This window comes from Myotis yumanensis, unplaced genomic scaffold (assembly GCF_028538775.1).
Source record: "Myotis yumanensis isolate MYYU_CA2020_CCGP unplaced genomic scaffold, mMyoYum1.0.hap1 SCAF_8, whole genome shotgun sequence".
Lineage (NCBI taxonomy): Eukaryota > Metazoa > Chordata > Mammalia > Chiroptera > Vespertilionidae > Myotis > Myotis yumanensis.
Genome location: NW_027223759.1, coordinates 48364577 through 48387808, shown reverse-complemented (window position 1 = coordinate 48387808; position 23232 = coordinate 48364577). Strand labels below are relative to the sequence as shown.

At 40.9% G+C, this 23232-nt stretch overlaps 1 protein-coding gene and 1 pseudogene across 2 annotated transcripts in view; one reads left to right on the top strand and one right to left on the bottom strand.

Annotated features, from left to right (window-relative positions):
- Window positions 1–23232, top strand: part of B3GALT1 (beta-1,3-galactosyltransferase 1) — a 500198-nt gene that overhangs the window by 430603 nt on the left and 46363 nt on the right. The gene's annotated exons all lie outside the window — the stretch shown is intronic.
- Window positions 3057–9541, bottom strand: LOC139015769 (lymphokine-activated killer T-cell-originated protein kinase pseudogene; annotated as a pseudogene).

Sequence of the window (23232 nt, the reverse complement as noted above, 5' to 3'; positions counted from 1 at the left end):
TTAGATTTTTATTTGCTGGAAATATATCAGGAGATGAATACAAATTACTATTTATCCAACAAACACTTACATAGCACTTCCTATGTGCCAGCCAGTGTTCTAAGTGTTTTACAAGCATAAGCACTTTTTCTTCTTTTTCTTTTTTTATTATTATTATCTTTTTTATTGTCTAAAGTTTTACATATGTCTCCTTTTTTCTAATTGACCCCTCCCACTATTCCCACCCCCAAGGGCAAGCCCCCAGGGCCCTAGTGTCTGCATCCATTGGTTATGCTAATATCCATGCATACAAGTCCTTTGGTTGCTCTCTAACCACGCCTGCCCCCCCCCCCCCCCCCCACACACACACCTCCTCTGCCATTTGGCTCTGGATCTATTTTTTTCGTCAGTTTATGTTGATCATTATATCCCACATATGAGTGAGATCATGTGGTATTTATCTTTCTCTGACTGGCTTATTTCGCTTAGCATAATGCTCTCCAGTTCCATCCATGCTGTTGCAAATGGTAAAAGTTCCTTCTTTTTTATAGCAGCATAGTATTCCATTCTTAATCCACTCATCTGTTGATGGGCAATTGGGCTGTTTCCAAATCTTAGCTATTGTAAATTGTGCTGCTATAAATATAGGGGTACATATTTCCTTTCTGATTGGTGTTTCTGGTTTCTTGGGATATAGTCCTAGAAGTGGGATCACTGGGTCAAACAGGAGTTCCATTTTTAACTTTTTGAGGAAACTCTTTACTGTCTTCCACAGTGGCTGCACCAGTCTGCATTCCCACCAGCAGTGCACGAGGGTTTCTTTTTCTACCCATCCTCGCCAGCATTTATCCTTTGTTGATTTGTTAATGATAGCCAGTCTGACAAGTGTGAGATGATATCTCATTGTTGTTTTGATTTGTATCTCTCGGATGATTAGTGACTTTGAATAAAAATACAAAACTTCTGCACAGCAAAAGAAACCATCAACAAAACAACAAGAAAGCCCACTGCATGGGAGAACATATTTGCCAATGCTATTTCAGATAAGGGTTTAATCTCCAAAATTTAGAGAACTCATACAACTTAACAAAAGGAAGATAAACAATCCAATCAAAAAAGGGGCAAAGGAGCTAAATCAACACTTTTCAAAAGAGGACATACAGAAGGCTGAGAGACAAATGAAAACATGCTCAAAGCGTAAGTACTTTTAATTCTCATGACAACCCTATATTTAGGCATTATTATCACCTCCACTTGCATGCTGCAAAATGCAGCACAGAGAGGGTAAGTAACTCAATCAAGGACACACAGCTAGTGAGGAGTAGGATTTATACCCAGGCAGCCTTGCTCTGGGGACTATGCTCTAACCAATACGCCATACTGCCTGATTGTGTCATACAAGCCATTTTCTCATGCTTTATCTCACTGAAAAAAATATTCCTGACCTAGGTGACTTTATTATCACTTTTAGATCTGGAAGGAACTGGGTTCTAAGTAAGTGAGTGGCTTTTCCAAATCACAATTAGACAGATATCACATTTAGAGTAGTCTTGTAGATCCAAAATCTGGCTATAATATTCTTCCTTCTGCCTGCCTGGGTCTATTTGTGTAGTCTCATCTCTGAAGGATGAACATGAAGGAATTTTTGCTATAGCATTTTATTTCCTCACTGATTTTGCTGTCAGTATAATCATTTGATCAGGTCTTCAATGTAGAGCACATGTGTTTAAAATGAACGAACTTTGTAAATTATAGAGAAAGCCATAAATTAACTCTACATAAAGTGAGCACAGACAAGGCTGCCATATTTCTGTGAACATTGTGGGACACCTTAACCAGAATTGTATTTTCTCCCTGAAGAGAGGGATAAACATTACATTGTTTTGACCTTGGGATCGTTGGATCTTATATTTATCCTATATAATAAAAGCCTAATATGCAAATTATCCCTTTGACCAGGAGTTCAACCAAGGGGCAGAGCCAGCACACCAACTGCTCGTGGCCCCTCCCCCTGGCCTGCCCAGCCCCATGGGCCCCAATTGGGGCGGGCCGGCTGGACCCCACCCATGCACAAATTCTTGCACCGGGCCTCTAGTTTTATATATTTCTCAAAAAAAATTATAGAAATCAACAGCCATTTAATCTGCTCTTAGAAGGGAAAAATATAAAAAAGAAAAATTATTAGACATGCAATAGACATGCAGCAGGTACTTCTTTACGAACTGAGCAATCCATATTTTGACCATTTTAATTGTAATTTGTGACTCCTCAGAGGACACTTATCTATAGCTCTAATTTGTTTTTTCTATAAATAAAGCTTCCTTTATTCTATATTATCCTATTAGAGTTTTATTATTTTTACATCAGAACTGTGAAATGCTTAAGTTATAGATTAGTAATAAAAAAAGAAGTATCTCCATACAGAAAATATGCTTAATAAATGAAAACCAAAACCCAAGATCTGGGGAGAGCCAAGAGGGCAAGACAAGCCTTAACCAAAAATGTTTGGAAATATTCAAGGAGCTACTCTTTGAGCCATAGTCTCTCAGCTTCCAGTGACCACATTTAATAAGCACATCGGCCAGGAAAGACCAGCAAAAATGTTTTAAAACATAAGCAAATGTAGACTTATATTGTACTGCACAGAATGCTAATTTCAATAGACCCATTAAAGTAGAGGATATTTGAGAAAGATCATTAATAAAAGTATTGGCCACTCTGTCTAAATTGTTACACATAAAAGTTCACAGCATTTTATTGCTAGTGTTTTAAATTTCTATGAACAAGTTCTAATACTTGTTTCTTAAATGTAAAATAGTTTCTTAACACTTTGTAGAAAACCCACAACAATATCAAATGCTGATCATCAGAAGTATACATGAAATACCTTTATAATAGAAATAGTTATTCAGATATTAACAAGGTGCTATGGTCCTAAAATAGGCCACTTTCCAAGACTCTAATGATTATGGATTATCATAGGAATTATATAAATGTATTATAGTAAACAGAACAGTTATACACATGAGCTACACTTGAAGCTCAGGTAGTTATGAACATGAAGAGATCACTGGACTCTATTTCAAAGCTTCAGCAATGTGTGCAGAAGGAGGATGATCTTTAGAGTTTTCATTAGTGCATACAGAGGAGAGTTCGGTTACCTTCTGGTGCATGTTATCCAGTTCTTCCATGTTAATAGGTGGCCTACTTCCCAAAGCTGCATAGTATGTTTCACCATCAAAGTCACTTTCATCAAAAGTTTCATCTTCATCATCATCATCTGAAAGAGTCATGTGTGAAATAGACAAGGTCATTTCCCACAGAACTAGGCCAAAGGCAGATACATCTGCCTTGCCAGTAAAATACCATTCTCCAAAGCGTCCTTGGGTTTCCAAGGCTCAGTGCCAATATAACAGGCCTCAGGGTCAGTCCCAATCATGTCCAATGGTAGAGACACTCCCACATCATAGATTTTACTTGTTTCAAAATAACCTTTAAATACAACATTTGAAGACTTTATGTCTCCATGAAGCAATTTCTTCTCTTGGTACAGATACTTTAACCCTCTTGCTGTTATGGCTGCTGGAACAGGGAAGCGTCAGAGGAGAATGGGGACTAGATGGGAACTAACCTTATCTATTGCAGAGAAGTTGAGTTTGGTTTTTCTTCCACAGTCTAGGTGTGTAGGCAAGGCACGTGGGGAAAAGACAAACTATAAAAGTAAAATGGTAAGTAAAATTTCCCAAGTACAAATAACCCAAATTGTCACTATTTTGGAGACTCAGAGGATAAAGCAGACATCTTTCATCATTTTTTAAAAGATTTTTTTAATTGAATTTTTTTTTTGAGAGAGAGAGAGCGAGAGAGAGAGAGAGAGAGAGAGAGAGAGAGAGAGAGGAGGGGAAAGGGAGAAAGAGAAACATCGATATGAGAGTGAAACATGGATCTGCTGCCCCCCTCATGCGCCTTACTGGAGATCGAGCCACAGTGTGGGCATATGTCCTGACCTGGAATCCAATGGGCAACTTTTTGGTGCATTGGACAACGCCCAGCCAACTGAGCCACACCAGCCAGGCCATTTTTCATTTTTAGAAATGAAAAATTCAGCTCCCAACCTGACCCATGTGGCATGTAGCCCAAAATACTTAGTAAACATCTGAATGATATTTTTTCAAATACTAGGATTTTACAGGTGACACATGGTCTCTAAACTCCCTGAATTCCTTTCCTTTTTAAACTTAGTCCCGTCATTCCCTCCCCCAAGGGGATAGATGAAGAAATCACAACTGAGACTTTACCTCTTGGCTTATTTACTTTTTACTTCCAAAGCAGCCCATTTTTGAAATGAGATTTTCCAAAAGTGGGGGGTGGGGGGGGTGGGAAGGGCGGAGGGGATTTTGAAGATTCTGCACCACCAGATATTGGAGTAGGAAGGAAGAGCCTCCGTGAGCATATTATGTACTTTTTGCTGCTTAAAGCCCCAGTCCTCTGAGTTATCATATCCTGGAGTTCTCTCTTAACTACCTAGAAATATTTCTATTGTTTCTTGAAACATAAATTTGTTCCTCTGTGTTTAACACTAGTCTGACTCAGTTATTTTTCAGCTTTATTATTGCTAAATAAACTAAAACTTTAGAGTGAGCCTAATGAATATATGTCTTATGCAAATAGGTCTGGTTGAGTTTCATGCTTTTAATAAAGAAGCACGCAGTCTGGAACATCTTGCCTTTGATTAGAAAGCGAAAATACAATTATTTCTGCTGATTACCATTAAGTAAGAAACCATAGTAGGAGTGCCTGTTCCTTTGTTGTACTTTGCATGACACTAAGTAGAGCATTTAGTAAACAAACCCTAAGTTGATAATGCCCTCGGGTAGCAGGCACCCAATTTAATTGATAGTGTAAGATTTTGACCCTTCTCTAGGTGAGCCAAAAGATTTAAAAAAAAAACCCAGAAAGTTTTGCTGCATATCTGTTATTTCCCTCAACCTTGAAATGTATCCATCAGGCACTTAATAAGGTCCCTTTGTTGTAACAGAAAAGTCAACTTCATTGTCACTGTTTTTCTAACATGCTATTTGTTGAACAAATCCTTTTTATTTCCCCCTTTCTAAAAAGTTTACGTTGGAATGCACTAATGCGATAAACTATTGACTTTCATCCTGGTCACCCAACTCCACAAAGTCAAAATGATCAAAGCCTAAGCCATTTCTCACTCTGCTTTAATCTCACTGCTTCCATGGAAGATGGAAGTAAACAGTCACACTGAGCTCCAATTACCAATATCAAGATAAAAAAGAAATGGCTTTCCCTTTCCGCCTTTGAAATTATAAATGGATTGATGTAAAACAAATTTCAGAGCCTCAAGTACTCGCTTGCTTTCTGATTGCAAAGAGTGCTCTGAGTAAAAAAAAAAAAAAAATAAGTGGGTGAAGGAGAGGTCATCGGGTTCCTGGGCAGTCTCAGTGAGTGCCATGAAAGCAAAGACAGGTGTCTACTGTCAAAGCCAACTTTCCTTTGCTTTTTGATTATTTAGATTAAAATTCTGTTAATAAACTATTATTTGTATTTTCACAAGAACCTATGTAGCAGACATATGGTTAAGAAAAATAAACAACTACTAAAACAGATCCAAATTATAAGGAAAGGTGGAAACAATTTGATATTATATTGCCCCAGAGCAGAAATCAATGGGGAAGAATATTTTAAAGCCATGACACTGCTGCTCCCTACTGAATATTTTAATTAGGAAAGATAAAAACAAACAACCTCTGGGTTGCTTTCTTTAAATATCTACACTAATAAAAGAGAAACATGGTAATTGGCGTACGACCGCTACCCTTCCCATTGGCTAATCAGCATATCCTTATGCAAATTAACTGTCAGCCAAGATGGCTGCTGGCAGCCAGGCAGCTGGAAGCGAACATGAGGCTTGCTTGCTCCAGGGACTGCAGACTCCAACGTTCCCTGCCTGACTTGCCGGCCTCTGAGCTGGCAGTTTGATATAGGCCAGGATCTCAGAGCTGAAGTTATACATTGTTTCGATTATAGAACCGAAACAAACCAGATACCTGCTCTCGGAGCTAGAGCCAGAGTTAAAGCTGGCCCAGAATAAAATAAAAAAAGGAGCCGTTGGGAGCTTCAATCAACAACCGCCAGCCTGAAAGAAGCCCTCAGCTCCTCACCCAGACTGGCCAGGCACCCCAGTGGGGACCCCCACCCTGATCTAGGACACCCTTCAGGGCAAACCAGCCGGCCCCCAGGCCTCTATCCTATATAGTAAAAGGGTAATATGCCTCCCAGCACCGGGATCAGCAGAACCGCGAGGCCTCTTGGCACTAGATCAGCATGACAGGGGGCAGCGCCCAAACCCCCTGATCGGCCCTGCTCTGTGTGTGACAGGGTGTGGCGCCCCAACCCCCCCACCCCCCACGGGCCCTGCTCTGTGTGTGACAGGGTAGAGCCATAACCTCCCCATTGGCCCTGCCCTGAGTGTGACAGTGGCTGCGCCCCAACCCCCTGATCGGCCCTGCTCTGTGTGTGACAGGGTGCGGCGCCCCAACTCCCCCCACCCCCCCCGCCCCACGGGCCCTGCTCTGTGTGTGACCAGGTAGAACCATAACCTCCCCATCGGCCCTGCCCTGAGTGTGACAGTGGCGGCGCCCCAACCCCCTGATTGGCCCTGCTCTGTGGGTGATAGAGGGCAGCGTCCCAACCCCCTGATCTGCCCTGCTCTATGTGTGACAGGGGGCAGTGCCCCAACCCCCCTGATGGGCCCTACTCTGTGAGTGAGAGGGGGGAGCTCCTCAACCCCCTGTTGGGCCCTGCCCTGTGTGTGACAGGGTGTGGAGCCCCAACCCCCCGATGGGCCCTGCTCTGTGCGTGTCAGGGGGCGGCACCCCAACTCCCCAATCGGCCCTGCTCTGAGCCTGACCAGGGGCTGCATCCAGGGATTGGGCCTGCCCTCTGCCACCCGGGAGCAGGCCTAAGCCAGCAGGTCATTATCCCCCGAGGGGTCCCAGACTGGGAGAGGGCACAGGATGGGCTGAGGAACCCCCTTTCCCCCCCAAGTGCACAAATTTTTGTGCACTGGGCCTCTAGTATATATATATATTGATTTCAGGGAGGAAGGGAGAGGGAGAGAGAGATAGAAACATGAATGATGAGAGGGGATCATTGATCAGCCTCCTGCTTGCCCCACACTGGGGATTGAGCCCACAACTTGGATGTACCCTTGACCGGAATCAAACCTGGGACCCTTCAGTCCTTGCCAGCAGATCTTGAATGACAGATAATGATTACTCTGACACATGTTTCTGTGAAAGAGAAGCTAAGGGGCTAGTTGGCATAAGAAGCCAAAAAAAAAGCCCTGTTCGCCTGCCTCCTTAGGCTTTTATTGTCACAACAGCTTGAAGTAAAATTAACCTCTAGATACAATCAGCAGGGTAAGTATCCTTGAGAAAGCACCTGTATCTGTAGTGTCTTTCAGACAAGGACATTTTGAAATCTAAACATAAAGATTCTAATAAAACACCTGGGGAGTCAGACTTGTTTGGAAAAGTCAAAGTAGGGGCTGCCGCCTTTGGCAAGGTCCCCCCAGAGGCCCCGGCCTTTCAGAGATTCCTCCTTCCAGACCTTTCAACCAAGTCCCGTGCTTCCCCACAAGTCCTCAGGCCCAGGCTCTATCCACTGAGCCAAACCGGCTAGGGCTGGGTTGCTTTCTTTTTGCCCTGGTTAGAGTCATCATTGCTTCTTTGGCAGAATTGCCATTTTATTTACATGATTTAACTAAAATAATTGGTTATTTCATATCTGTCTTTAAAATAATTCTCCCATAAAACCATTTTTTCTCTGGACTATCGTACTTTTTGGGATATATATTCAAATCTTAGAACCATTCTTATGTGGTATCTGAGGAAAGGCCTGATTCCTTTAGCTCTGTCTGTGCTAAGCCAGAGTGTCCCTACATCCTGTACAAACAGAGATCATGCTGGTTTATTTTCCTCATTTCTCATGGTAAACCCAGATATTTAAAGTTGATCCTACCATTGGTTGATTTACATTTCAAAGTTTATAGACCATCCATCAGTCTCAATCAACATAGAAAGCCAGCTCTCCAAGGATTTTTCCAGCATTAACCTTGAATTGTCAGTGATGCATATATTTCTAATACTAGATGAAAGAGTGATAATAAATAAAATGGAGGGCAGTTTATCTGTGCATGTATTTATATCCTGGGCCACGTGTTTGTATCATAACTAGAGCCCGGTGCACGAAAATTTGTGCATTGGGGGGCAGGGGTCCCTCAGCCCAGCCTGTGCCCTTTCACAGTCTGAGAGTCATCAGGGTATGTCCTACTGATGGCAGTCTGGCCTCCCTCTGCGGGAGGTGTCCAGACAGGCTATTAGGGGATGGCACCGCCCCCATCACCCCGCTGTTGCCACAGCCCGGCCTTCCTCTGAGGGAGGCGACCGGACAGGCCAATCAGGGTATGGTGCCGCCCCCCCCGCCATTGCCCCTCCGCTGCTGCAGTAACTGCCCCCCCCCCCATCGCCATTCCCTCCTTCTGCCCACTGGCATGCACCTTGGCTGGCCTAGTGCCACCTGCTCGCCGGCCCTGCCCCCCACTGACTGATCTTTCTGCCATTCAGTCGATTTGCATATTACACTTTTATTATATAGGATGGTCTGCTTCCTTCTGGAATTGCCTTCACTAAATTGTGCTTTGGTATTTGGCTTTGGTTTTTATTGGACTTGATTTAGTAATTGGTTGTATGAATTGTGCTTCAATATTTGGATAGTGGCCATTATATAATTTAATCTCCATGCTCCATGTAAAAGTTATTCTGTAGTTTAATGTAAAATATAACTTGATCTCCCTTGAGAAACTGGCATGTTTATCCTTTTCATGTTTAAAAAATTATGTAACTAGTCATGTTTCTCATTTTTTTTATTTTTTATTTTTATTGATTAAGGTATTACATATGTGTCCTTATCCCCTAATTGCCCCCCCTCCCCACTCATGCCCTCATGCTCCTGGTGTCTGTGTCCATTGGTTAGGTTTATATGCATGCATACAAGTCCTTTGGTTGATCTCTCCCCCTTACCCCCACCCTCCCCTATCTTCCCTCTGAGGTTTGACGGTCTGATCAATGCTTCTCTGTCTATGTTTCTCATTTTTGCACTGGCTGCCATGAAGCTGAAATGCAAATATAAATAAGGCTTCCAGCTATTAGTAAAAATAACTCTTATAGTTTAACTTATCTGGCTATTTATAATTTGGGTCTATTTTTTTCATTTCTTTTGTACTTGTCTTATAATTATACTAGAGGCCTGGTGCACAAAATTTGTGCACAGGTAGGGTCCCGAGGCCTGACTGGCGATCAGGGCCAATCTGTGGAGTGACCGGCAGGGCGATCGGGGCCCCCGCTCGCACCCGCCTTAGCCTGGCACTGCCTGCTCACCTGCTCCACCATCCCGCCACAGTCCCACTCTCATCGGAGCCCATCAGGGCCAGCAGCGCCTCCACTGCTGCCAGCAACACGTTGCCGATGTCAGCCATGTTCCGCGCCGCCCCCTGGTGGTCAGCGCACATCTAATTCCCAGTCAGTCGAACTCCTGCCTATGGGGACAATTTGCATATTAGTCTTTTATTATATAGGATCTTCTTTTTTTTAAATATGTTTTTTTATTTATTTCAGAGAGGAAAGGAGAGGGAGAGAGAGATAACAACATCAGTGATAGGAGAGAATCATTGATCGGCTGCCTCCTGCACACCCCCTACTGGGGATCGAGCCCACAACCCAGGCATGTGCCCTGATCGGGAATTGAACTGTGACCTCCTTGTTCATAGGTCAGTGCTCAACCACTGAGCTGCTCCAGCCGGGCATATCTTCTTCTTTATGCCCTTGAATTATTCGTTCAAAGAGATGGTGTACAAGTAAATTCCACAATTGAAATGTTCTTATTTTAGTATAATAATTTTCAGATTTTAAACCATATGAAGGATTTTATAAAGAAATGGTAATCAGATATTTTATGTTTTTCTCTGAGAACAAGGTTAAACATAAATGAACATAATGGATTGCACTACACATTAAGCATCAATTAGTAAAAATAAAGATTTTTATCTATTGAGCTAGGTTGATGGGGGAGATTGCAAGAATATATTTGAGAAGCCATGAAATGAAATAAATTTTGGCAATTCTTTCACATCGCCTTAAATATGCAATTATTATAACACTGAGTGATAGATTTTCTGTGCTTCTAGCGCCTTATTAGCTATTGGCTTCTTAAAAATATGACCCATGATTTAGTCATTCCCAGTATATAGCACAATATCTGACCCATAAGTAGGGCTTCATTAAATATTTTTCAATGCCAAATGAGTTTTTATCTATTCAGAGGTATTCCTGTGTGAAATAATATTTCAAGGTGCTTTCTAATCTTATCATTTCAATGAAAGAAATTTCATTTATGTTGCCATAGATACCATTTGTAATATGGTGCTTGATGCAGCCTCTTGTTTCTATAATGATTTTTCTGTGAATGGAACATATATTCTCAAATTAAAATAAGCCTATATTCAACAACTTGTCTAGCTATTCATAAAATTTATCAAAAGCAATTCTCAAAAACAGACTATCACCCTAGCGGGTTTTCTCAGTGGTTAGATCATCAGCCCGAAGACTGAAGGGTTCAATTCCAGTCAAGGGTGAGTACCTCAGTTGTAGGCTCTATCCCCGGCCTGGGTTGGAATATGTGCAGGAGGCAACTAATCAATGTGTCTCTCTCACATCTATGATTCTCTCTCTGTATCTCTCCCCCTCCCTTCCACTCCCACTAAAAAACAATAGGAAAACATCATCAGGTGAGGATTAACAAAAAAACAAAACAAAAAACAACAACAACAACAAACAAACAAAAATAGACTATCACTTTCAGAAACCAAGAAAAATTAACACAATGTATTGGGAAGATTTTTCTTAATTTACTAACTTTTGATGAAAAATAATAGTTCAGCAAATGTAAAGAGAAAATTTGAACAATTTTTTCAAACCAAACAAAAGTAGCAAGAGTGGACATCCTTGTCTTGTTTCTGTTCTTTTTGTTTATGTTTCTTATCCTGTCTTCCAAATTACTAATCCTTTCTTCTGCTTCATCTAGTCTGTTAGTGTATGGTTTTAGTTCAGTTCTTTCATTGTCAGCTCGGTACCTTCTGTTTGGTGCTTCCTTATATTTTTTATTTTTTTAATCTTTATTGTTGAAAGTATTACATAGGTCCTCCTTTTTCCCCATAAACCTCTTCCAGCCCACTCTCCCTTATAATTTCTATCTCTTTGAAATTCCCACTGTGTTCATCCATTCTTCTCTAATGTTTGGTGAGTGTCTTTATGACCATTACTTTGAACTCTTTATCAAGTGTATTTCTTATTTTTGTTTCAATCAGGTTTTCTTCCTGAGGTTTTTATCTTGTTCCTGTGTTTGGAGCATATGCCTTTGTTTCTTCATTGTATTCAACTCTCTGTGTTTGTTTGTATGAATTAGGTAAAACAGCTACCTCTCCCAGTCTGGAACGAGTGGCCTTGTCTAGGTAATAAACCTTACTGTTAAACATTGCCCTGGTTTTTTGATATTTCTCAAACCTTCGTGATCGTCTAAGCAGCCATATTTATCTTGATGGGGCCCAGGTGTTGAGGGTGTGCCAAGACCTGTCAGTTTTCCAAAGTGAGGAATTTTAGTCAGCACCCAGTTTCAGGCTGATTGGAAACAAGACCCTCTGGCAGCAGCTTTCAAGCTGTGCAAATATATACACTTCTGTTGGTTCACAATCATAAGCCCTATTGGCCTCCAGGCCAGGTGATCTGGAGATGTCTACTAGGCAATAATTACAAAAATCAGGGCTCCAGACAAGTGACAAACTCCTCTCTTAGAGGTGTCAGCAAACTATAGCAAGGCTAAGGGAATGGCTGGGGCTGCAGGACAAGTACACAAGCCTTTTTCACAGAATCACTGGGGGAGTGTTCCCCTCGGCTGTCTGCGCAGTGTCCTGACTTTAGTAACCTCCCAAGAACTGTCTCTCTGATTGTTATACTCCTGTGAGACCCAGGAATTCAAGCCCTCCCAGCCACAGAGCCAGGTGATTAAGAAGCATCCTGTCTGGACTGCATGCTCCCTCCAGCGTTAGCGAGGTAGCAGGAGAGCTCAGCAAAGCAGTGGGAGTGTGCGGGGTCCCGGGCACACCCACTGGCTTTAGCTAGGCAGCCAGAGAGCAAAGGGACTGTGTGTGCCCACCAACACTCAAGTAGACAAAGAGCGCAGAAATGGTGCCCACCAAAGACAGATGCTTTGGGAGTTCGTCTCTCTGGTGCCCTAAGGGTTGGAGTGCCTGATGTGGCACGCACATCCCCTCATTCCTCAGGGAGAAGCTCTGGAGTTGTGAGAAATCTCCCAATTGTAGTTTGTCACGCCAGGAGGTAGGGCTTTAAGCAGAACATGTTTCAGCCTCTCTCATCCATCTCAATGTGATCCTTCTATTATTTGTTGTGAAGGAGCTATTCAGCTAGTTTTCAATCTTTTTCAGAGGAAATTGTTCCATGTGTAGCGGGCAGAGTCCATGTGTCCATGGGAAGAGGTGAGTTCAGGATCTTTCTATACCAACATCTTGAACCACCATCCCTTAAGTTTTGAGAAGTCATGCTTTCTAGAACACTCTAAATGGCTCTGTGGTTTTATTCCTTTTGGCTGGTGCCTGCTCTTGTGAAGTTGGGAAGAGATTGTAATCTTATTAAGAAATGAGGGGGAACCTTTAAAGCAAATGTTAAAGGGCAAACCTCATTAATTTATGAAATCTGGAATGTGTACAAAACCCATAGGCAAAAGCTCTTAGTTTTAACAAAATTTGTCTGACTTCAATAAAATTTCTGTTAATAAATTATGCATATACACTAGGTATGTATACATCTATTTTCTCCACTTCAAATGTAAACTTTGTCAGAACAGGGATTTTTATGTTTTGTGCATAAAAACATAATGTATTCTCCCTTAATTTGCAAGTGCCTAGTATAATGCCCGATGCAAATCTCCTTAGACATTTGTGGAATTAATATTGAAAGTTCATGCTGAGTGAATAATAAAAGATAGCATTATATTATTAGCTCCTTCTTTTTCTTTCTTTTTTTCCTGTATGTGTTAATCCTCACCTGAGGATATTTTTCTATTGATCTTTAGAAATAGTGGAAGGGAGGGAGGAAGGTGGAAAGAAGAGAGTAAAATATCAGTGTGAGAGAGACCCATCAATTCATTGCCTCCTGCATTGCATGTTCCCCGACCAGGGTTGGGAAAAGAACCTGAAACCAGGTACATGCTCTTGAGTAGGAATTGAACCCACCACGCTTTAGTGCACAGGCTGACACTCAAACCACTGAGCCACACTGGCAAGGGTTATTAGCTCTATTTCAGTTCAAATTTTTCCCATTTATTTATTTATTTTTTCAGAAACTTGAAATCATTGAGAGAGGCATCCCAGGAGGAAAACCATGGGCCATACGAGCAGCTTCCAGGATAGGCAGCACTGAGCATCCTTGTGGAATGCATTCTAAAATTTGGAACCTCTAGATGATCTATTCCCATGATTAAACAGCCTCTGTAGTATTAAGTAAAATGCTTAAGAAGGGAAAACTGCCACCATACTGATTCGGGTTGTTTTCCTGAGCAGGATGCGATTTCTTTCCCAGGTTTTTGTCCAGATGGATTCAAAGAATGAAGCCATGGACAAAAAATGGTAGATGGAAAGGGTGGAAATTTATTGGAAGCAAATACAGACTCCCACATAGGGAGGGGGGTTGAAAGAGGGTAATCACCAAGCTCCTTTATTCTAAGGTTTATAAAGGCTGTAGTTCTTTGTTTCTTCATACTGCATTCTAATTGGTCACTCTTTTGCAGAATATCAGCTTCTAAGCCCAAACCCCACATGGTGCCCCCTTTGTATCTCCCCCTTCGGTGGTAGAATTCTCTATCTCCTGTGAAAATCTGATTTCCTCTTTCTCCCATTTGTCAGCATTTCTCTGTCCTCTGTGACCATTTGTTTCCTCTCTCCCCACACCCTGTGGCTTTTTCCTATCTTCTGTGAATGGATGTCTTCCTCTCCCCTTATCCTGTGGCACCTCTTTTTTTCTTTTCCTCTGTGAATGTATGCCTTCTGGCAGCTCCAAGCCCTCACCTATGCCTTCCTCCCCCATGTTCCCTTTTTATTCCTAAATCTCCTGAAACCTGCCTATTTTATCCCTAAAATTCCTTTCAATACCATCCTCCCCACAGCCCATTCTCACACCATCCTATTCACAGCCCTCTCCCTAAATCCTCTTCCTCAATAGGGCAAAATCAGAACACAAATAAAGGTATGCGAATACAAGCCCCAAATTAAAATGAAAATAGTAAATACACTAAAAGTATTATCTGTAACTCGGCCTTCCTACCTAACCAGAGATCTTTGAGACTTTGGAATTATTATTTAGTATTGAAAGTCCTCTGGAATCATAGCCGCGCACACTATTTAAACTTACCTTTTCACCCTCACAAAAGAGAGGTTTTATTGGGGAACTAAAAGGAGTCTGTTAATCCTTGTCTTTGTCTGAGCCTGGGAATGGAAAAGGGTGTGAATGACATCTGTCCTTAATGAGTCCTCACAGACCACATAGAGCTAAGATGCACAGTATTTATACCCCAACCTAGGCGTCCTCCGCTCACTTTTAAAGAGTGGAATCTAGAGAAAGTTTGAGCAGAAAGGAACTAGTCTCTGGACCTGAATTTAGAAACTATGCATGAAAAACTATTTCAAAGAGCCATTTACTGAATATATTCATTGAGTGTTGTTTTTAGGTGACAGAAATTCATTAGGGTGAGAAGTGAATAATGAGTTAATGCTCTCGCTCTTTAACAATGCATGCTTCAGCTAGATTATATAATCATACTCTGAATAAATTTTAAAAATATATATGGTGGAAAGGAGGGAATTGAAAGAGTGGAATATTTAAAACTATATACAGGGTGAGGCAAAAGTAGGTTTACAGTTGTATATGGAAAGTAATACAATCTCTCTATATAAAAGGCTAATATGCTAAGTGTCCCTTAATATACTAAGTGTCTCTATGTAAAAGGCTAATATGCAGTGACCGGTCGCTATGACGCACACTGACCACCAGGGGGTAGACGCTCAATGCAGGAGTTGCAGAGCTGCGGTGTCTTGGCAGCTGCAGTTCTCGGGTGACACACCCGGAACAAGAGAGGAGGGAGCTCGATTCCAGGGTGCGTCACCCGAGAACCGCCCTCTCGCAATCTGGGACCCCTTGGGGAATGTCGGAGAGGCGCTTTTGGTCCGATCCCTGCAGGCCAGGCCGAGGGAGCTCATCGGTGCATGAATCCATGCACTGGGCCTCTAGTAACAAATAACAATGCAAGAATAAACTATGTTTCATGTACTCACAACTGTAAACCCACTTTGCCCAACCCTGTATATAGTTTTCATATATACCTAGTATATACTATATATAAATATATAGTTTTAAGGGTGTTACTGCAAAGATTGAGGCCTGAGGCTCTGATTAGAACCTTAAGGGTAATAGTGAAAACAAAGCAGTTGGTGTATATTGGTCCAAAATTTAAAAAATCTTCAATTAAGAAAATCACCCCATCTTGTTTATCCTTTCTTTGAATAAGGAAAATCATTGTAGATATGGGAGACAGAAGACAAAATGTGAACCTTGGATTTAAATATCTTTTCCCTCAGACTATACTTAAAATTTAAAGGTCTAGTTTATGCATAAAATAAAATCTGGAGTCTTACATTTGTGGTGTTTTATCCGCTTCACATATGCATTGCTAAAATTGGACAACATTTCTTCAAAAAAAAAATAACAGTGCATTTGCTCTCCATGAAATCTCCCTAAAGGATATTGATGTTATTATTACAACATGACAAAACGTAAGCTGGGGTAATTCAGCATGGCAGCATTATTTGGGGGCAGAATTTGAAGTATTTTAGATTAAGTTAACATATTAGCAAGTGTTACATAGGTTTTGCTTCAGGTTTTTGAGCCTAAACTCATTAGATATCAGATGATTCCTGTGCATCCCTAACACCAACTACCAGCTCTCCTAAAGTTACTGTGGGAAGAAAACACATGGGTCAGCAGCTGTAATCTTCTCCTGGTGTCAGACAGAACAGGATTTCATAAATGCTCCCGGGCATCCCAGCATGTTTGATGGCAGGAGGCAAGAGTCATTTTTCTCTCTGCACCCACAAGCAGCTGAACTTCAAGACACAGATGGGTGGGAATTTATTGTAGTCCTGTAGCCACCAAACACATGGACATGTGGGTATGACAGCTTGCACTGTAGTCCTCCCTGTAAGCTCCAACCTCATGTGAAGTGTGCAGCCCAGGGCCCCGCAGAGGGCGTCCGCATGTGGTGGACATGAGTGTCAAGTTGCCCGTAGCCCTCAGAGTGAATGAGAAGTCATTCCCAGTCTCCCAAAGCAAGCCTAGTGAGAGAGCATGGGTGTGAGAGAGGCGCCTCCCAGCCAGCATCTCACTGCGCTCATATTTACTTTAATCTCTTTAAATACAGGAGGAATACTTAAATTTATGTTTGTTGTAAACAATTCAAACAATATTGAGGTAAAGAGAACAGAAATAAGTGCCTTTACACTGGCTGCTCACACCATTCCACTCCTATTTCCAGAGGCAATAGATGATAATTGTTTTCTCAGTGTTTTATTTTGGGGCTAGGACTAAATATTTAAACTTAATATAAGCAAATGGTTTAATGATTCTTATAATGAGACTCATTCATAATTGAAAATCCCATTATATCTATCATATCCCCCATTACATCATGTATCTCCAGTAAATCCCTATTATAACTATTTTATCAGTAACTCTTGAAGTACATTACCACAGTGCATTTAATTCAAGAACTTCTTAACATTTAAAGTGTTGTGGTTGGCTCCATAGGTAATTGCTATGTTTTTATAATCCTTGGATTGAAAAATGGTAGTAACAAAAATCTACAGTGAAGTCTACAACACTTTGAAATTATTTCACATTTTTCTTAGCACAAGAGCATATATACACATTTTTAAAAATAATGCCTACATGTGCAAGCTTATTTATTTAGCCTGCAAATAATGATTGCTGTGCAGATGGATTTGTTGATCACTTGAAGAAATTAATTATCACTACTGACCATGTCCACCCACACCCAACACAGACACAATGACACACACACACACACACACACACACACACACACCATGTTCAGAATATCAGTATCAGACTATAGAAATTTTGCATTAAGCAGGGAAGTTCACCTAAAGTAAACCCTTTAAAAATTACAGTGAAGCAATGCTGTTCTAAATGGGTCATCATTTAATTTTTAGACATTTATGTGTTATGAAGAGCAAATGGGCTTTCTATTCCAAAATAGCTCAATTATGTTTTGATTGCAACATCAGATTTTTCAAGAATCTTGGCTCTCAAATACTGTAATCATTTATACATAAGTTGATAATTGCCTTACAAAAATAAAAACTGCTGCTGTGGTGGTGATATAGTGTTGGTAAATGTGGTGTTTTCTGTCAACGTAGCAATATCACAATGCCCAGCTTTATTGGTTTTGGGGGAAAAAACGTGCTTTCTTCTGCATGGTGTTGGGTCTCTGCTTCTTCCAGGGAAGGAAGAGGAGAGAATGGGCTGGTCACCCATCTCCATGACCTTTAGCAAAGGTTTTGCTGAGTACTTGGCTTCATTGGCAACAGCCTCAGAAATGAAAGAACATTCAGTCCATTTATCCAAAATTTTCCCAAGGAATACTTTTTTAAAAAATAAAGTGCACTCTGAGTGACCCATTTCACACTTGTCCTATCATATGTATCACAAACCTGTGGAGTAGCAAGCAGTTCTGGGCATGCATTTAGCCCCATGAAAGCGATGCACTGTAATGGAGGCATATTTCACAGGTCCTTTGTATTTATTACCATTTGTCCCAGGGGAAAATGAATTATATAGAATACTTACATAGTTGCCCTGAATTTTAACTTTTCTCTAAATTTCTTTTTTATTTCTCACTGAAAGAGAAAAATGAATGGATTGGTTGTTAGGACCCAGACCAAAGAGCTTTTAATAGAGGGAACAGATGGACCGCTTCAGGTACCAACTCTTTGGGGCTGCTGTTGCATTAAATTTAATGAATATGGGCAAGACCAGCTCATTCTTAAGGTACAGTAGTCTTACTCTTATTCACTCTTTCACTTTCCATGTTTCAGTTACTCGAGGTCAACTGTAGTCCAAAAACATTAAATGGAAAATTTCAGAAATAATTCATGAATTTTAAACTGAGTGCCATTCAGAGTAGTATGACAAAATTTCTTATCATTCAGTTCCATCTATCCTACCCATGCTATATAAACTTCCTGCCCCTTAGTTGCTTAGTAGCTGTCTCAGTTATTAGATGACTGTTGTGGTACTGCAATGCTTGTGTTCAGGTAACTGTTATTTTATTTAAAAACTAGAGGCACAGTGCATGAATTTGTGCACAGTCGGGGTCCGGCTGGCCCACCCTGATTGGGGCCAATCAGGGTGGGGCCAGCTGGGGGGAGGGGCTGCAGGTGGTTGGCTGGCCAGCCCTGCCCCCGATCAGGGTTGGGGGGCTGATCGGGGCCGCAGTGTGCGTCAAAACAACTGGTCATTCCAGTCATTCCAGTGGTCCAGTCACTTGGATTTTATATATATAGATGGCTAATCTCAAAGCCATTTATGTAATTTTTGCAATCTATTGTTATACATGTTCTATTTTATTAGTAGTTATTGTTGTTAATCTCTTACTGTGCCTAATTTATGTGTATGCATAGGAAAAACCATAGAAAAGTAAGTCCTGAACGTTATCAGTAGGTTCTACAATTTGAAGCAAAAGGACATATAACAAAACCAGTTTTACCATAATCTAATTGATATAAACAAGAGTTAAGTTCTTCTGTAATCTCATCAATGTTACAACAAAACAACATTGAGAAAATGTTGTTATTCGAGGAGCTGCTATATACGTGGGGTTAGGTACCATCCACAGTTCCAAGCATTCACTCAGGGTCTTGGAACATATCCCCCCAAATAATGGGAGACTACTGTAACTTTCAACTCTAAATTTGATCATTCCAGTCATCTGTGCACTACAGAGTATGTCTTTATTCACAGACTAAAGTTAAAGTAACATCCAGTTAAGCTTGCTAAGTTTCAGTTATCTTTGTTGTCCAAACAGAAATACTTGTGTTTTTAAGTTCTAACCATATTCCTGTTCACCCATGACGTCTCTAACCTGATTTCTCTCACAACTTAGCCAAGGCATGGGAAGCACTTTCCCAGTGGCAGGTTTAACTCCCCATTCCTTTGGAAGGTCTACTAAGGAAAATGTGCCCAATTTGAAAATAACATGTGCATTTTCTTTTTACATCTATGTCCCCATCAATAAAAACCTAAGGTGAGAGAAGAGCTTTATGTTTCAGAGAAAAAGATGCACTCCTCCCATACTGGGCCTATTGCTTGCCATGTCAGAACTTCAACAAGTCTCATTGATCTTGGAATACAGAAATCCCCACTCAGTATGACCCATCAGGAGCTAAGGGGACCTCTCTGTAAGCCTACCCCATGCTGTGCCGGAGCTGCAGAGGTTCTCTGTCATTCCTCCCTCTGCTCAGGATGGCCGCTGACACCTGCACCAAATATGCCTGAGTAACTCCCAAGACAAGAAGAGGATCGTTGTCCAGATACGTGGCAGGCCACGATGCTATTCTTTAAATTAAGAGGTGCTACTGCTGCTTCAGTCATCTGTAGGGCATGCACTTTAGGCTGTTGGTTTTGTGTTCTTGTTTTTTAATGGTGGTAAAACATTTGTACAGACACTGGCCGATTCTGTCACCCATTGTCTCCAGTGACAAATGCCATATCCATTTCTGAAAAAAACTGATCTAGAATAAAATGCCTGTAGAAAAGGGGAGAAAAAAGCAAAGCAACCATAGGTTATACTCACTTTTCATTGAACCTAACTGGTTGGAGACAATCTATGTCAAAATCAAAAGTCATGTTCAAATTCCGTGAGTTTACGTGGCATGATTTACTGTAACAATATTTGCAAGATAAGGTAAGCATGATCTGAAAAATGCAGCAAAGCAGTAGTTGATTCAATCAATATGCAAGCTTTGCAAAATTCCTTTGTACCTGTGCCCTAGAATGGTCTTAATTTTCTAAACCAGCTTCTGCCATCTCTAAAGGCAGAGACCGAAAGTTGTAGGTAAAAAGTTTGACAGCCGAACACAAACAAGGATCTATTCTGTTGTTTCCTGTTTGCCTATTGTAAAGGTAAACTCGTGTTCTACCGAAATCGTTTGTGAGACAACTCATTTATACAGGCTAAAATTTTATAAGGACATAAATCAGAACATTTTTATTCCTGAAAAGTATCTAATGTTATATCAAACTTTTAAAAGGCTCATAGCATATCAGATGTTTGGAATTTCTTGCTTAGTAAGACTTTGAAAGCAATTTGAATTTTCTTCATTCTTTTTTAAAACCCCAGGACCTCCTATGTGAATTGTAGTTAAAAGGAAAATAAAAATATTTTATTTTCCTTCTTTTCTTGCTGATTTTCCTAATTCTAGCCTCATATGCTAATACCATTGTTGAATGAAACAATGGATATTATAGGAGAGGAATTAGGAAGCTGATTACAGAATCCACATGTGGCCATAGCTATATCCCTATTGAAAGACTAGCTCAGATGTATTCAGCTTAAGGTGAGGAAAAATGAGCAAGATTATTATTAGGACACCATGCTACATTTCTTCATCCTCACAACATCCCCTGTTGGATTAACAGAAACATTAGCTGCATTCAGATTTTACAGCCAGTACAAGAAAAGCTATTGCTCTTCATTATAAATATTCTGAATACTTCATTCAAAAGAATAATGCATTTGATTACATACAAAGATACACACACAGGATTCAGGGTCTCTCCTCGGTGCTTCAATATCTCCATTACTGTACTTAATTTTCTGAATTTTATATGTCTCAAGAAGGATATAAGTTCCTCTGTATTTCCAGCTCCTACAAAATACCACACTATAGAAAATACTCAACATAGTTTTGTTGAATGAAAGAATGGATATTATAGGAGAGGAATTAAGAAGCTGATTATAGAATCCAAATGTGGCCATATCTATATTGCAGCAGTGTATCTAAGAGAAAGATATTGAGAGAGACTGAACTCCTACCATATACAAGGCTCTGTGCTAAGTTGTGATGTATAAGAAAGAGTTTGCACCCAATGATTTTTATGTCATGAAATAGTATTTGTTGGAAACCTCACTTCCTGTTTGCTTTGATGCCTGTTACAGAAATGTGATAGATAGAATAGCCAATACTGAGTCACTTTTTAATCATTGAATTTCAGAATCATCCACACTTTTCTTACTGAGTTTCCTAATTCTAGCCTCATATACTAAAATCATAAGTTCTCTTCCTGTTGATGTCTACTGTTTTTTCCTAAATCAAATGCCTAAGTGATATTTTTGCTTTTGCTGCGATGCCAAGATTGAATGTGGGTGTAGGATGTAAGGGGCAAAGCTGAGAAGAGTTTCTGTATAATCTGTTTGTCAAATCTTGGGATTCCCTGATTGTCTTTTCCTATGGAGGGAGTAAAGGATTCAGAAGAAAGAACTTTGAGAGATGGACAGCCTTGTTCAGAATGATCCCCCTAAAAGTTTCTGCTACCCCAGGTAGTGGTGAACTCTGGTCTCTCCTCTCTGAGTTTCCTAAAGATATTGACATTTCCAAACAGAAATTGGCTTAGTTCATCTCCTTAGGAATTACTTTTTTTAAAAGCTGGAATGCTGTTAACCCAAATTCTTCATGTGCCTTCACTGATACTAGTTTATTTAAAACCATTACCCACCTATGGCACACATTCTAAACTGACTCCAGACATAGTTTATGATTTCATTAAACAAAGACTAGCTGCTATTATTATCACTCTTCTTTATTGGTATGAATGACCATGTTTACAAGGGAAGAAATGGCATTGCTTTAAAAAATCATTTCAGTTGGCTTTCTCTAAGTATTTTATCCAGGACGTTGTTCAGTTATTGCCAGTACTTACTCCTCTGAGAACTCTGTCACGTAGGCTTTGGTAGTCATATCACCAAGTTGTATCTTACAGGGATGGTTTCATTTCTGTGGGAGCTTGGTTGCTTCCTTCAGAAAGGCAACAATAAAGGTTACTGACAGCAGAGCAGGACTGGAAATCCTGGGATTAGAATACCCTGTGTAGAATGGAGGGCACCTTGCCTGGAGAAGTTACAGCAATACAAGACCTATAAGTATAGTATCTCATTCCCTCTCTGGAGCACTGTGTGCAATTAAGTACTTATCACATGGATTTGGACAGAGAGATGTGCAAATCATTCTTTCTTAACTGGGGATTTGCTGGGAAACCAGTTCTCCAGAGGGAGTGTCAGAAGCTCTGACTTTTAGAATTTGCCAATCACTGTGTTGTAAATACCCAACACGCATGCCTCCCAATTCAAGGTGTGAACATGATGCCACTGGGAAGTCGGGAAGAGGTGCTCAGTCAGCTCTGCCCAAGCCCATGTGCGCCAGCTCCAGCACACACAGGACCTCTGCAGCCCATCCCAGCTCCGGAGCTCCCTGAGGGGTCAGCCCAGGCCTCTGCTGTGACTGCATTACATTTTAACCTCTCCCTCCCCTTCCTCCTTCTCTCAGCACAGGTGTTGCTCCTGAGAACATGCTCCCATAAGCTTCCTGCATTTGTATCTGAGTCTCAAAGTCACTTTTCCAGGGGCCCTGACCTATGATAAGGAGAAATGGGAGAAATAGAAAGTTAAGTCTATTTATTAGGGAGAGGAAGGGAAAGGGAGAGAGAGATAGAAACATCAATGATGAGAATCATTGATCGGCTGCCTCCTGCACACCCCCTACTGGATATCAAGCCCGCAACCAGGGCATGTGCCCTTGACCAGAACCGAACCATTAACTCCCAGTTCATAGAGTGACACTCAATCATGAGCTACACCAGCCAAGTGAAAGTTAAGTGTATTATTATTGACACTTAAGAGAGTGAAAACCCTCTGTTCTCTCTACTAAATCCATTAACTAATTAGATCAACTATTACTTCAACCTGGTTTCC